Source organism: Megascapheus bottae, chromosome 24, assembly GCF_031878675.1.
Source record: "Megascapheus bottae isolate mThoBot1 chromosome 24, mThoBot2.hap1, whole genome shotgun sequence".
Lineage (NCBI taxonomy): Eukaryota > Metazoa > Chordata > Mammalia > Rodentia > Geomyidae > Megascapheus > Megascapheus bottae.
This window is the reverse complement of record NC_143532.1, coordinates 25,528,649-25,543,969: the sequence shown is the minus strand read 5'-3', so window position 1 is coordinate 25,543,969 and position 15,321 is coordinate 25,528,649. Positions and strand designations below refer to the sequence as shown.

The window sequence follows — 15,321 nt, the reverse complement described above, 5'->3', positions numbered from 1 at the left end:
GTCCCCTCCCACCTGGTGCCCAGACACCGAGGCTGCAGCAAAAGAGACTCGATTATTACAAAACAAAATGCAACAAGGAAAAAAGTGCCCAGGAGACGCAGCTGCCAAGGCACCATGTTGATTCGGGGGGCTTGGGGATCGGTTCCTGTCACTGCCAACCTGGACTCCTTGCAAATTGTTTTTATTTTTATTATTTTTTTTCCAGACCGTTTCAGGTCTTACCATGGGGATGAGCTTATACAGAGGGCAAGGAGAAGTGCTGGGCAGGAATTATAAACATCTCTATTTCCCTCCAATGAAGAGCAGGAAACTTGGTGACGCCGGCAGCCTGGCCCTATGTCCCTCTCCATCCTTCCCTAGCTGCTCTGAGCCTCACAGAGGGAGACAGCAGATGTGCAGAGCAGCTCTGCAGCCAAGAAGCACCCGAGTGGGCACAGACGTGCGGAGGCGGTGGGGTGGTGAGGTGCCTGCAGGATGGGTCACCCAGCAGGGAGGGTCAGAGATGAGCTCCACCACGGGGGTTCTGGGAGCCTGCCTGCATGGTCATATGACACAGCTAGGGCTACATGAAGGGATGCTGTGCAGTTTGGCTCGATCCACCAGGGAAAACCAGGGCCCAGGTGGGACCCTGCAGCCAAATGCTTTCCTTTAGCCACAGCCCATGGCCTGTCTTCCCTCCTGCCAGCAGAGCTGATCTGTTTCCTTCCCAGCCAGCAGCCTGAGGCTGGGGTGGGAGGGCGGTGGGTTTTGGCTTCTGAGCCAACAGTCTTTTTCCTCCCTTCTCTCCCCGCCTCCCAGCCCCCAGTCCCTGTGTTGCAAATTCAGACATATTCCATCCTAAGCCTCAGGTGTTGCTCCATCTCAGGAAACCTGGAGAAAAGCAACGAAGTTCTCCAGAGACACAGGATCCAGACCACTGATCTTCTACAGCTTCTTAGGGATGCTTCTGCCTCCCAGGCTGGCACCCCCAGGGGCCCAGGGACCCTGCACAGGCTGGGAAGTGACATGCAATTCTGCCATTGACCACTGGAGGGCAGAAGTGCTGACCTCGCTCCCTTCCCCCCTCCCCTCCCCCCCCCCCCTCTCTCTCTCTCTCTCTCTCTCTCTCTCTCTCTCTCTCTCTCTCTCTCTCTCTCTCCTGATTTCCAGGTCTGGCTGTGAAGCGGCCCAGAGGATGGACACAGCTTCTGCTGGAAGCCAGGGGTCCGGGAGAGGCATAGGACACGGTCACTTTATGGTACAAGGCTCTGTGGCATATACTTCACACAATCATACTAAAGTAGCATCCATGGTGATATTGCTGAGTCCTCCAGCTAGCTCGCCGCCCCCAGTACTCCACTCGCACAGAGAAGGTGCTTGCTGGTGGCATCCACAGTACCAAATGTCAATTACATACTCTTCATGGGAACTGCAGGTATAGGCCAACATGTTATGTAGGCCAGCATGTTATATGGTATCCCAGGCATATTCTTGTCGTGTGTGTGTGTGTGTGTGTGTGTGTGTGTGTGTGTATCTGTCTGTATGTCCCTGCTGATGGGAAGTTGTTGAGGTGAGGGGCAAAGAATCCTATGTGGACAAGGAATATGAGAAGGTATCATGGTTGACTAAGGCCAAAATGGGGACCCAGCACATGGGGCACCCTTGGGACTCATTGGGAGTGTAGACTAGTGAAGTATTTCCACAAACAGAGGAAAGCCAGGCATGATATTGAATTTCCGCAAAATCCTAGAGGCTCTCATCCTATCTAATCAGGAGGCGGAGGTCTGAGGATCCCAGTTCAAAGTCAGCCCAAGCAAGAAACTCTGTGAGAATCTTATCTCTAATGAACCACCAAAAAGCAAGAAGTGGATCTAGCCTTGAGTGAAAAAGCTAAGGGACAGCCCCACTACTGGTATGTACACACACAGACACACACACACAAATCCAGGTGGACTCCCAGCTTCTGGGGCTGGGGGAGGGGTGAAGGGTGTCTGGTGTCCTGTGGACAGGATAGGACAAGGCCCAGTGCCACATCATCCATACTTGCTCAGGCAGGTGCTGTTGATGGAGATGTGGAAAACCACATCTAGACCAGCGATTAGGACAATGTAAGACTATCCACTGTTCTTCTAGGTAAAACAGTGACAATCCTTCTCACTTAAGGGGCAGCAACCAATGGTTCTTAGATTAGACTCAGGAACGTCTTTCTAAGAGAGTTCTGAGAAGAGTAAAACATTCCTTCCCTGAGGTTTTATTCTAGGAACAAAAGCCCAGGATGCCACCATGGATGGAAATGTCAAGAACATCATGCCCAGAGGGGACGAGGCACCAGAATTCTTTCAGCAGAACATTTCTAAGTGCCTGCTGTGCACTCTGCTCCAGGCCGCACAGTGAGGAGTCGAGGAGGAGGAGTCTTTCCTGGGCCCACCCTTCAAGGGGTATGCCCTGGGCTGTGAGTGGTGGCTCGGCAGGGTGACCCAGGTCATAGGCAGTGTGTGCTGGGAAGCCTAGGACAAGGCAATCTCTGGAAGGGGGGATGGTGACAACCCCTTAGTCACCCAGCGCCAGCATACCAAGCAGCCCTGAAAAAAGTAAGAGTCCCTTCTGCGTGGGGGGGGGGGCGGGGTGCTGATGCTCCATCAAGCATTCCTGCGTCTCCTCCTGGCAGTTCTCACAAGGGTATTCTGCCTTCATGTCTATTTCTCTGTTTATGCCTGTGCTATATTTAGCCCCTTCCAAGAAGGAAGAAAATCGGGGTTTTTTTTAAGATGCCATCGACCCCCAGATGCAACACTTCCTGGTACCATCTAGGCTGGAGGTGGGACCTGGGCATGAGACTGGGAAGAGCCTGGATGACAGCCTGACATCTGCCTGTGCGCGCTCTCTCGCTCTCTCTCTCTGTGCCAGGGAGTCACAGGTGTGGGGCAGAGAAGCAGGTGAGGAAATGAATCGAAGTGGGAGGAGAGAGTGGTATGGCTGGTGGCTGAATCAATGCCCTTGGCAGCCTTTGTGTGCTTCATCCTGATGCAGGGCACACTCTGTGGCAAGGACACTAGTTAGTGGTGGCATGGGCATCTGCACACTGCCAGTACTGGGTCAGGCCCATGAATGTGTCATGCCCAGATGCTGGCTCTATCTCACCCTAGCCTTTGCAGGAACCAAGTCCTGTCAGTCCTTATTTACCTACCATTCACCCCTTCATCCACCCAGTGGACGTGTGCCCTCTCCCTGCTGGGTGACAGGCCTTAGCTCCTCGCTTGGAATTCATCAGGGAAACGTTCCTGCTCCCGAACTCAATCCAGGTACATATTGGTAGTGTGGGAGCCTGGTGGTGGTCAGACTGTCTGCCCTAATTCACTCTGAATGGCCTGGCTGGAGGCTCGGTTCTGGTCCAGCACAAAGGCCTGAACATGCATGCCCGGGCTTTCCCTGGCCTGCAGCACATGATCATGGTGCTAGTTTTTATTCTCTGGCCTTGGACTGGACCCAGCACTGTCTCCCTTCATCAGTGTCATGTGGGGAGAGGAAAGGTGCTTCCCCATGCTGGCTGCTTGGGGCCAGCATGTCCAGCTATGGGCTGGCAAGAGTTCTCTGAACTGCCCATCAAGCCCCAGCACCTCACTTTGCCCAGAGCACCGCTCTCCTTGTGTCCACCAGCGCCGGTCACAGCCCCATCTCCCACAGCAGGCAGTAGGCTAAGATGGGCTAAGCCCTGTGTTCAAGCCATGGCTTGCCACTGGTCCACTATGTAGTCTTACCAAAAGTCTCTGACCTCTATCTGGAATGCGTGGAGCAGCTGGGAGGCGATGTGCATGAGTACCCCAGACTGGCACAGAGTGTGCCCCACAGATTTCCATATTGGGGGCACGGCATTGCTCCCTGACGGTACGCCTGGACTGAGCAGAGTGGGGGCCTATAGGAAGGACAATCAGAGAGGTTTGATGGACAGCAGCAGTAGCCATCTGCCTCTCTGTCCCGTCTGGCAAGGTCTCAGGACTCCTCAGAACATAGTCCAGTCGTGGGTAGCCCTGCCCCCAGGTCAGCAGGCATCTAAGAAGGGCTTCACCATCCTTGCCCCCTTCTCTGCTTTGACCTCCAGGCCTCTCAGTCACTCTCATCTCCACAAGAGAATAGGGTCGTGTGTCTGGTGGGAGAGGGAGGGAGCGACATGCGCACATCCACTCGTTCATTTACTGCACGGATGTTCAGACAGTCTGGCTGCCATGTTCTGGACTAAGCAATGAACATCCAGCGGTTGGGAAGTCCTGGTCCTAGCTTGGTTGCGAGGCAAGGGTAGCTAGATTCATAGACACTGAAGATCCTATGAAGACACAAAAGTTCTGGCTCTGGCCCCCGAGTCCCTATAACAGATTCAAGGAACATCTAGCCCCACCCAGGCGGCCCCACCCACTTGCTCCCAAAGCCCACCTGCACTCTCCTGGCTTTTGACATAAGCACCTTCCTCTGCCTCCCTGATGGGGAGAGGTGGTGGCGGCGACCTTCCTCCATCTCCCAGGCAGAACTGGCCATATGGACACTAGCCTGGAGATGTGACTGACACCGATAATGGCCACAGTTCAGTGACTGAGGCTCCCTACACACCAGGTACCTCCTTCACAGTTGGTTAATATTCAGTCATCCAAGCCCGGTGGCCACCCTGTATGCGCTCAATACTCTCTGCCTGTCCCTATTGTACAGACGGGAACACTGAGGCACGCAGAAGCCGGGTCCTGCAGCTGGGAATGGAGCGTACGGATCACCGTGCAGTCAGCAGAGGCTCCTCTCTGCCTGTGAAATGTGAAAAGTGCAACATATGTTGGGGGAACAATGAATAATTCAGCCTGGCAGAAGTACAGGGTATGCGTTACGAAGACAAGGCTGGAAAGGAAGTTGGGCGCCTTATTGATGAGACTCCATGATGCCAGACAAGGCAGCTTGCCCTTAAATCTGGGCCATAGGGAGGCATAGAAGGCATCTGAGCTGTTGAGTTCCATAAGCCACAAGACAGAGGGAGAAGGTCATGCTTCTGGTCCAAGAGGTGCCTCACCAGAGCCCCTCTGTACCCGTTTCCCTCCACTTCACCCCACCCCCACCCCTGCACACGTGCTGCTGTCTTTCCCTTTGGGGAAGAACCAGCACAGGAGGCCCTGCTCCCCGTTTCTGCTGTGTATCACCTGGGTAGCCCCTCTCTGCTTGCGAGCACTTATTTTTAGAAGTGTTTGACAATCGTCCAAGGGTCTAAGACGAACAGATGGCCTGTCTTAAAGGCTCGTATGTTCGCTAGTTTGCACTTCTGACAAACGGTATGCACACTTGAGAGTGCCCCATAAACAGTGTGCAATGAATACTCAGAACACAATTTAGCTAATGCACGTCATTAAAATTAGGAGTGAGTGATGGCCGGGGCTCCCTCTAAATGCCCGCCCGTGACGTGGCTGCTTCCATGGATGTACCCCACTTCTCCCAGCAGCCTGTCCAGCCTCATCCCCACAGGGCAGGGAGAAAACAGCCCCAGCCATGGCGACTCCACCCTAGAGCGGGGTCAGTGGTCCACTGGCCTGGGAGAAAGCCCCAGAGTTTGAACAAGGCAGAGGGAGATTAGCAGGCTGGTGTGTGCAGAGGGGGCACACAAGGGAGGTTTTCCTGTCCCTGCCTCTCAGACATCCTGTCTGTCATTCAGAGCAATAAGAGGTGAGCATCAAGAACTCTGGGCCTGGAGAGAGAGCCCAGTAGCCACAGGCATAGGTGGGGCAAGGGGAGCATCTGAGGGTCTCTAGGTTCAGGGACCCAGGTCCCCTGGGGAACAGGAAAGCTGTATGTGAGGGCCCTGGCCCAGATTCCTTTTGTGAGAGTTCACCAAGGAGCCTGCCTGCGTGCCTGCCTGTTTTCTTTGCTTGCAAGGGGTCCATGCAGAAAGGGGTGGCCTCTCCCCCAATCCTTCCACTTGTCCCTACCACACCACAGATGGAAGCAAGTGCCTGACCAATTACCAGTTCCAGAAACAAGGAAACATCTTCCCTGGGAGAAACTATTGTTGTGAAAATAGAAAAAGCCCAATAATGTCCCAAGGGGACAGATTGTGTCCTGGTACTTTTTGGAAATGAATCCACTGGAGGATAGATTATTAGGAGGGAGCCAGAGCTTCCATTCGGATCCCAGTTGTAAACAGGCCCCCACTCAGAGTCACCCAACAAAACAAAAGAACTAATATTACCCACCCAGGGGACCACAGACGCTGGGGAGCCACATTTCACACACAGATGTGCCTCGCTGGTGTGTTTGTGAGCAGAGGGTAGAGAGTGAGAGGCGTGCAAGCGAGTGCCATGGCTGTTGTCACAAGCCAAGACAGATGAACTATTTCTGGGGCTGCTTAGCGTGTTGTTTCCTCCCAGGCAAGAGAAAGCATGGGTGACCCTGAGGCCTGCTGTGACTCTGTTTCCTCAAAGAAGGGTGGAGGTCCCCACTCCGTAGGCTCCTCGGGGTCAGAGGATGAGGCAGATGCGGAGCTGAGGGGAGTTGAGAGCTTCAGCAGTGACAGGTAGGGTGAGTCTGACTCCACTTGTATGAATCATGGCCTGGCTGGGCCACACAATGGTCCTGTCCAACAAGTGTGGGAAGGGGATTTCCACTGAAACTATTCCAGCCTGGCATCTGCTTGGGCCCCAGCTCACGGTTCAGCTCAGCTCAGTTAAGCTACAATCCCCAGACTCAAAGACGTGAGTCTGGCCCCTGAAAGGTGGGAAACCAAAGCAAGGCCACCTATTGCAAAGCTTCCAGGAGACCCACAGATGATGGTGGTGGACTGCCATTAGAAATGGGGAGGGGGGTGCCCCAGACACAGAGGTCATTCCTATAGTCCCAGCTTCAAGCACAAGGCCCTCTCTGGAAAATAAACTAAAAGCAGAAAGGACTGGAGTGTGGCTCAGGTGGTAGAGTGCTTGCCTCGCAAGGATGAGTTCAATCCTCAGTGCTACAAAATTACTAAATTAACAAATAGAAATGGGAAGGTGCATGGGTTCCCAAGACCAAGTGTGGGGTGGTTCCTCCCATTTTAGAATACTGGAAACAAACAGACTAGCAGTGGGGACCCCAGACTCTCAAGAACTGTGCACGTCAGGAAAGAAAGGGAAGACTTTCAGATCACCTGACTCCCCAGCTGTTAGGAGTCGTTGGGCTCAGAGACCAGAGGCTTCCCAGTGTCAGGGTGCCAATAGATGCAGCCCAGGTCAGACGCAGAGCCTGGCAAGGGCAGTGCCAGTCTCAAGAACTCAGACTTGGTGAGGAAGGGGTGGCAGTCCTCAGCCCCAGACAGTGCCACCAGGTGTAGGCTGGCACAACTAGCTCTTTTGTTGTCTGGACTCATATCAACTGCAAGACTGCTTGGTGTTAAAAAGCAATATGCAGGCAATCACAACCCACAGAGGGTGGATGTGGTTGTGCAGAGACATCAGTGTCTCCCAGGGAAAGGCAGGGATTGGGGACCTTGGGTGGCAGGCAACTCTGGTGGCAGTTTACAACTGTTGTGGTCAGTCCTGGGAACCAGCATTCTCAAGCTGGCATCCCCACAGCTGGGATGTGCCTGAGGCTAGCAAACCTGGGGAAACCGAGGCACACAGGGAGACTGGAGGTTTCTAGCATGCCAAGGGCGCCCAGGAGCTACAAATGCCGCTGTCAGAACTGGCTCTTCTCCACTGGACACCATTGCTACTTGCCTTGTCATTCAACAGTGAGCATTACTCCCTCAAGCCCGTCCTATTTTCAGAAGGTGGGGGTTGTCCCATCAAGCCTTTGGGGGGTGTGGGAGGCCAGGAATTGTGGAGACAGCCTCTCAGGGGCTTATGAACGTAGCTTCAGAGCCAGGACTCCAAGAATGTCCTGTACAGAATTCATGTGCATGTTTGCACACCGAACCTCACCATCTCACACATGTGTGCACATACCTGCACAGATGCAAACCACCTTTCTCTTTCTCAAAAACTCACAGATACCTCCACACTCATGAAACACTCTCCTTTCTTCCATATCCCACAGTTCTCCTGTGTGAACACACCAACACCTTACAGTCTCTCTCTCCCTCTCCCCCCCCTCTCCCTTGCTCCCTCGATCCCTCCCCCCCACACACACTATCATCATCAGCATCATCCTCAAATGACACTGCAAGGGACTTGGGAGCAGATGACTGATAACTGGTCCCCCATATTGAGTGGTAGAACTGTCCCCAGGTCCCACCACGGCCGGGACCCCTTCAGCTGCCCCACCTGCTTGTGACAGAGAAGCTGAGCAGATAGGGTGGCCAAGAAGCCAGTGGAGCAATCCCCGGTGTGTGGTCAATGGTTAATCTCTGACCCTGGCTGGAGGGCCCTAATGAGAGCCAGAGTAAATCTAGACTTCCTAAGTCCTGCAACCTCCTCCATCTCTTCTAGATCCCCAACCACACCAAGACTCCCTGCCACAGCCCTCCCAGCAACTCTACTGCACCCCTTCTTCCCTGGCTTCCTTCTACCCCATGCTGTCTCCTTGTAGCTGTGGTCTGCCCTCACCCCAGAGTAGTTATGCACCTGCAGATGTTTCTTTCCAGCATGTTCTTCCTTTTGCAGTGACCTCTCCCATCTCTGCGCTGCACCCAGCTTGGGCTCAGAGATGGCATTTGCGGAACTGAAGCAGACAATCACGCAAGCTGAGCAACGAGGGGAGCTCCCCACAGGTACAGGGAGAGTAGGAAAACAGCCCTCCTGCCTTGGCCAGTGCATGTTACACATTTTCTTCTCTTTTCTTTTCGTGTGTGTGTGTGTGTGTGCTGATACAGGAGTTTGAACTCAGGGCCTTGCACTCTTGCTCTGCTTTTTCATTGAGAGCTCTACCACGTGAGCCATGTCCACTATTTGTTAGTTAACTGGAGATAAAGAGTATAAAATCCCTTTTTGCCTGAGCTGGTTACAAACCACAATCCTCAGATCTCAGCCTCTGAGTCACTAGGATTACAGGTGTGGGATGCTGGCACCTGGCTGCTGCTTCTTGAAAATGTGAGGGGGTCTTGGAGGACAGTATAGTAAGTAAAGTAATCCGATGGCAGGACAAAAATTGCATGATTCCCCTTGCCAGAGAGAATAGCTTAGCAGCTCCCAGGGGTGAGGCAGAGACAAGGGGGCTGGGAGAGAGCATTGAATGGAGTAGAGGACTGGTTTAAAGAGACGAGAAAGTTCTGGAGATGGAGAGTGGGGATGGCTGCACAGTGCAGGCACACTTAGTGCCAGCAAGGTGCATACTTCAAAATGGCTGAGGGTACACAGACTGTGGCAGTTTGTGGAGTCCTCAGCTACCATGCCACCTGCCAGCGCCCGGGTTCAAGGTGATTCCATGTCAAGGCACCTCCAAGGAAGCCTCATCTGGGCAGATCAAGCTGACCACTACAGTCAATGGAGCAGCTCCCTGAGCTAGATAGGACTCGGGAGCAGAGAATCATGGGGAACCTGGGACCCGGGCCCCTGAGCAGAGGCCTGAAGCCCACTGCAGGAAGTGAGAGCCTGAGTAATCCTGGGTCCTAAGGTGGGGAGAGAAGCCCATCCCTGCCTCAAAATGCTGCCTCATTGGCAGGGCATTTCCCCTTGATATTTCCTCCTGACTGCAGGTTTTTACAACTTCTGCATACAGTCATCATATTTTTACAAAAAAAATCAGGGCAAATAACTGATGGCTGAGACAGAATACCTGAAAAACCAGGACTACACTGGGAAATTCAGGCCATGCTGCCATTGATTATTCAGAACATGTATGTTTAGGTCCCCAAACTAAGCCAAGGCTTTTAGGTGTTGTAAATGATACATGAAAACTTTTATCAGACCGATTTCTAGTTTCTTCCCATTTTATTTGTATTGAGAAAAGGAAAACTTCCGTGCATTTTCAAACTGTCTAGAAAATTAGTCTTGCCAACAAAGAATTCTGCCGATAGATAATTTAAGGGGGGTTGTCCACAGAAAACATCATGCCCCAGCACCCCCAAAATGACTCCAGGAACCCACGAGGCTCAGCCCCCTGACTGCAGGCTAGAAGCCCCAAGGATGGACCTCATTTGCTGTGATGAATTACGTGCACGCACCAGCGAGCCGAGCAGCAGCTGAGACGATTACAGTTAATGATCGCCACGGTCCTTGTGAAACACGTCCATTTGCACCCTTGCCAGTCCAGAGAGGGAAATGGAATGGCACAAAGAAGAGCAAAGGCTGACTTCACCACGAAGGTGGGCGGGGCTCTGTGGGATTTCCTACTCCCGGGAGGCTCAGCCTGTAGATGGAAGAAACTGTGTGGCTCAGCTACAGATGCTCCTGTATCCTTTTGTACACATCTGGCCTCCATTCAAGCCGTGACACATCCTCCCTACCACACACCTATACCACCAAGAAGGAGATCTGTCCAATGCAGAACTCACTGTTTCCATGAGGCAGACTAAGAATCATCTGCAGTTCCAGCCTGTTCTGTCCTAATTTACATACTAAAGAGACATGTATGCATGTGCATGTGCACCTACACATACATGTGTGCACCCAGTATTAAAGTAGGGCAAGGCATATATACCGATCAAGTGTGGAATTAAGAGTCAGGTATATTAGAAAGTTATGTATTTCCTGGCATGTACCTCAATAGGTGTAGAGGTGATAGTTAGACAGATAAGATGATTATAATGTGGCAACAGGTAGGAGAAGAAATTGATGAATGACAGGTGGCTGGATAGGTGAGTGGATGGATAATGGATGGATGAATAATGAATGGATATATGGATGATGATAGGTAGATAGTTGGATGACAGATGGATGGACCTTTAGATGGATGATGAATGGATAGATGGATGAATGATGGGTAGATTGATAACGATAGTTAGATTATGGACTGATGGTTGGATAATGCATGGATGGACAGAGGAATCAGTCCATGGATGGACAGATGATGGGTGGATGGCTGGCTGGCTGATTGGATAGATGGATGGATGGATGTGTAGGTAAAAAGATGGGTGATAAGTGGATGGATGGGATGATAGTTGGGTAAATGGATGGATGGATGGATGGATGGATGGATGATGGGAGGATGGATGCATGAATGGTGGTAAATGGGTGATAGTGGATGGATGGATGGATGGATAGATGGGTGGATGATGGGTGGATGAGTGAATGTGTTGACTATGTAGATGAGTGGATAAACAAATGGTAAGACCGAGCTCTTAAGTGAGTAGAGTTCAGATCTGTGACCCTATGCTCAAGAAACAGTTCACTTTTTTTTTTTTTTTTTTTGCCAATCCTGGGCTTGAGCTCAGGGCTTGAGCACTGTCCTTGGACTTTCTCAAGGCTAGCACTCTACCACTTGAGCCTCAGCACCACTTCCAGCTTTTTGCTATGTATGTGGGGTACCGAGGAATCGAACCCGGGTCTTCGCGCATGCGAGGCAAGCACTCTACCACTAGGCCACACTCCCGGCCCAGTTCACTTTTTGTAAGTAACCATTTGTTCATCTGAAAAGTGGAACTAAGCAAATCTATTTTATAGTGATGTTAAACGTTTCAAATTAGAGATTGTATATAAAGATTTTACCACCTACAGAACTGATGCAAGCAGGAGACATTGTCTTAGCTAGCGCTCTCCACTGGCTTTACCATCACTGACAAACCACTCAAAACCATCATTGGCCTGCACATATGACACAGCTACTTCAGGGAACAAAATGGGGAGACAAGGATGACACCAAAGGCCAAGGGCACAGCTTTCTGAACTGGGCATCGAGTGTGGTGTCTGATACTAATAGGAGGTATGTACTAGCCATTAAAATGATAGGAAATCTCTCAGTCTAAAGCTTCCACAACCCCTGGGCCATTTGTGGCTGTCCATCCCCACCCTCTCCTCACCTCTATGGAGTGGTTCTGGATAACACCAACTTCCTCATTACCTTGCCCTGCCTCAGACAATTCAGCATCTCCCTTCCTTCTTTCCTTCCATCCAGTCTCCTCCCAATGCCACAGTTTATCTATTTTAAGACCTCAGAGTGTAAAGAATAGTCCAGTATTTGATTGATCCCAATAGAATGTGATTGATTAAACCATATCACACAAATAAGCTGTTCTCTTTTGTGTGTATGTGTGCTAGTGCTTGAACTAAAGGGCCTGGGAACTCTCCCTTGGTGTCTCCCACCTCCAACCCCCCAAAGCTGGCATTCCTCCTCTTGAGTCACAGTTCTCCTTTGGGTTTTTTGGTGGTTAACTGGAAATAAGAGTCTCACAGACTTTCCTGCTTGGGCAGACTTGAAACCTTGGTCTTCCTTTCTCAGCCTTTTGAGTAGCTAAGATTACAGGCATGAGCCACGGGCACCTTGCTTAAGAGATATCTTCATGAGAATAAGCATGTAGAATATGAGAATAAATATGAGACTGTCTATGGAATATGCTGGCAGCTACCACCTAGTAAGTTGGCAATGTGCCAGAAACCACATGCTCTTTGTACATGGTGCCTCTGTTTCTCCAAGTGCCTGATTTTCCTGATGATGAAACCAAAGCTCTTTTTTGGGCCTTTCTGGCAGAGCGATCATCTAGCTTATCAGGGAGTCAAGCCCAAATGAACCCATCCTCAGACTATGCATACCCACCTAACTGTCCCCTGTCACCGCCCTGGCCCACAGCACAGCCACACAGATTCTTTGCAGACCCAGACTCCCTGTTTGATTTTGTCTAAACTTTAGAAGCAGGGAGAGCAGCACTACGGTCATTATTGACACAGCAAAATTAATTTCTTGCCATCTCCCTCTCCCATCCGTGCCCACCCCCAGCCCTCGCCTCTCCTGTGAGTGCTGACGGGTGCTTCTGAAATGCCAACTTGCATTTCTCATCATTAATTTCTTTCTAAATGTCATTAGTAATTGTTCCTGCTCGACCAAAGAGTACGACCCAGGCTTCTGCCGAGAGCATTCTGGGTCTCTTCTCTCAGGTGGTGGTGGGGGGGGGGGGAGCCAGGAAGCTCTGCTGACAGCCCAGAGCACGGCCCCCTAGCGAGAGGCTGTGGCTCCTCACCCCACAGCTGTCTCTAGAGAGACAAATGGGCCAACCCAGGACCTGCCACAGTACTGCAGCCACAATGCCCAGGCTCTGGAGCAGGCTGCTAGGTTTAAACCCCAGCCCCATGCAGCCCAGACATGCCTCAGTCTCCCATCTGCAAACAGGGCTGCCTGCCAGCCTGGTTGAGTCTTCCATGTCACGACCACGAGCCCCTTGCATGCCACTTACCAACCACACCACCTAACATGGAGGGAGGGACCTATTCAAGCTTACCCCTTCTGTCAAGAGGGGGAGAGCGCTGTTCACTGGTGGCTCACGTCTGTAATCCTAGCTACTCAGGGGGCTGAGATCTGAGGACTGTAGTTTGAAGCCAGCCTGAGCAGAAATGCCTGAGAGAGTCTTATCTCGTTACCCACAAAAATGCCACAAGTGGAACTGTGGCACAAGATGTAGAGTGGGGGCCCTGAGTGAAAGGACGAAGGGATAGCGAGTTCAATTCTCATGACCAGAACAAATAACCTGCCACGAGAAGCCCGGGGGTCCTTTGTACAGTGATGCCCCTGATACGGGAGGTCCCAAGAAAGCCACCAAGCCTCCCTTCGTCCACCTCCAGCTCTGCCTTTCCTGTGCATTCACCTCTTTGTATCTGTCTGTGGGGGGCAGACCTGGTGCTAAGCAGACTTCTGCGGTGCTGGACTAATGTAGTACTCACCGTTACCAGTATTGTCATTGTTATCAAGAAACTGAAGGCATTTGGTCCCATTTGGGATAGAGCCTTCCAAGGGCTGGGCCAATGGACACTGAGTCGAGACACCTGGCAGCTCCCCCGTGCCCATCTGTCAGGATGGCATGGTGCCCCCTAAAGTTGGTCCCCCCCCATCCTAGGGCATGAATGACAGGCTCCAGTGGGCACAGAGGCAGCCCGAGGCCAGTTCCAAGTGCCATCTCTGCTCAGGGCTGGGCCTTGGGGCACTTCCCCCTCCCCCCTCCCCATCTGGGTTTCAATACACTTCATCATTCAGTCAGGCAGACCCCAGGGACACAGAGCCAGGCACAGCCTCCCGCCTTAAGGCCACTCTTCCAGATGCCCAGCATCTTCCTCTCTAGTGACCAGTGAGCATTCAATGTCACCCAGAGCAGTGACACCCCCTTGGACCGGAAAGCTGTGTGTGCTGTCGCCCCCTGGACCTGGCGCTCTGCCACCAGAGGGCACTCCCCTCCCCCACATACAAATTTCCTCCCTCCTAACGGCTTGGGCAATCTTTGCTCCCACAGATCCTCCTGGCACACAGCCTGAGCTCACAGCTCTGCTTCAGCACTGTGTGACCGTGGGGAGCCTCAGTTTCCCTGTCCAAACAGATCCTATTTCCAAAGCACTCGTGTGAGGTGCTCAGGACTGAGTCCTGGGCTCCCAGGACAGAGTGACAGGTCAGAGCAGCTCCCCCCTCCTTTCCCAGCCCCTCAGGTCACTTAGTCTCCCTGTGTGGAGTAGGGGCCACAGGAATAATGACAGTGATGACATCACTCTTAGTTGGAAGCAGAAAGGCAAACCAAGGCTGGGGACATGGGCACGTGCAGTCGGTATGGATGTCCAGGCCCAGGTGGCCCTGGTCACAGGGGACCAGCCACGGGGCCGTGCTGTGCTGTTCTGTGCCAGAAATTGTTACTGTTAGTACAGGTTGACAATGCCTTGTTCAAAATGTTTGGCGTCCCCCTCCCCTGATGTGGGTTTGAGTTTCTCCATGTTTGAAGGACTATCTGGGAATGGAGCACGAGTCTACATCCAAAGTTCATTTATGTATTGTGTGCCTCGCGCATGCACCTTCTGAAGGTAACTAAATACAACTTTTTGGTTTTGTTCTTCTTTGGGTATAAAACACCGCTTTGGGGTCAGGAGCGTAGCCTAGTGGTAGAGTGCTTGCCTAGCATGCACAAAGCCTTGGGTTTGATTCCTCAGCACCATATATAGAGAAAAAGCAGGAAGTGGTGCTGTGGCTCAAGTGGCAGAGCGCTAGCCTTGAGCAAAAAAGTGTGCAAGGACAAAAATAAATAAATAAACCCCAAACAAACAAACAAAAAACAGCTTCATGATGTGGAACTTTGCACTGTGGCATCATATCAGCTCAGGAGAAGATCTTGGAGTATTTCAGCTTTTGCATCTTTAGACTAGAGATGCTCAACCTGGATGTGATTGAGAGATATGATGCCAGAGTCTACTGTATCATGGAAACATACTAGAAGTATTTTGGCTGGGTGCCAGTGGCTCTCATCTATAATTCTAGCTACTCAAGAGGCTCAGATCTGAGGATTGA

General features: G+C 51.8%; 1 protein-coding gene across 1 annotated transcript in view; it reads right to left on the bottom strand.

The window, feature by feature from the left end:
* Znf423 (zinc finger protein 423) overlaps nt 1–15,321 on the bottom strand; it is a 305,842-nt gene that overhangs the window by 786 nt on the left and 289,735 nt on the right. The window lies entirely within an intron of this gene.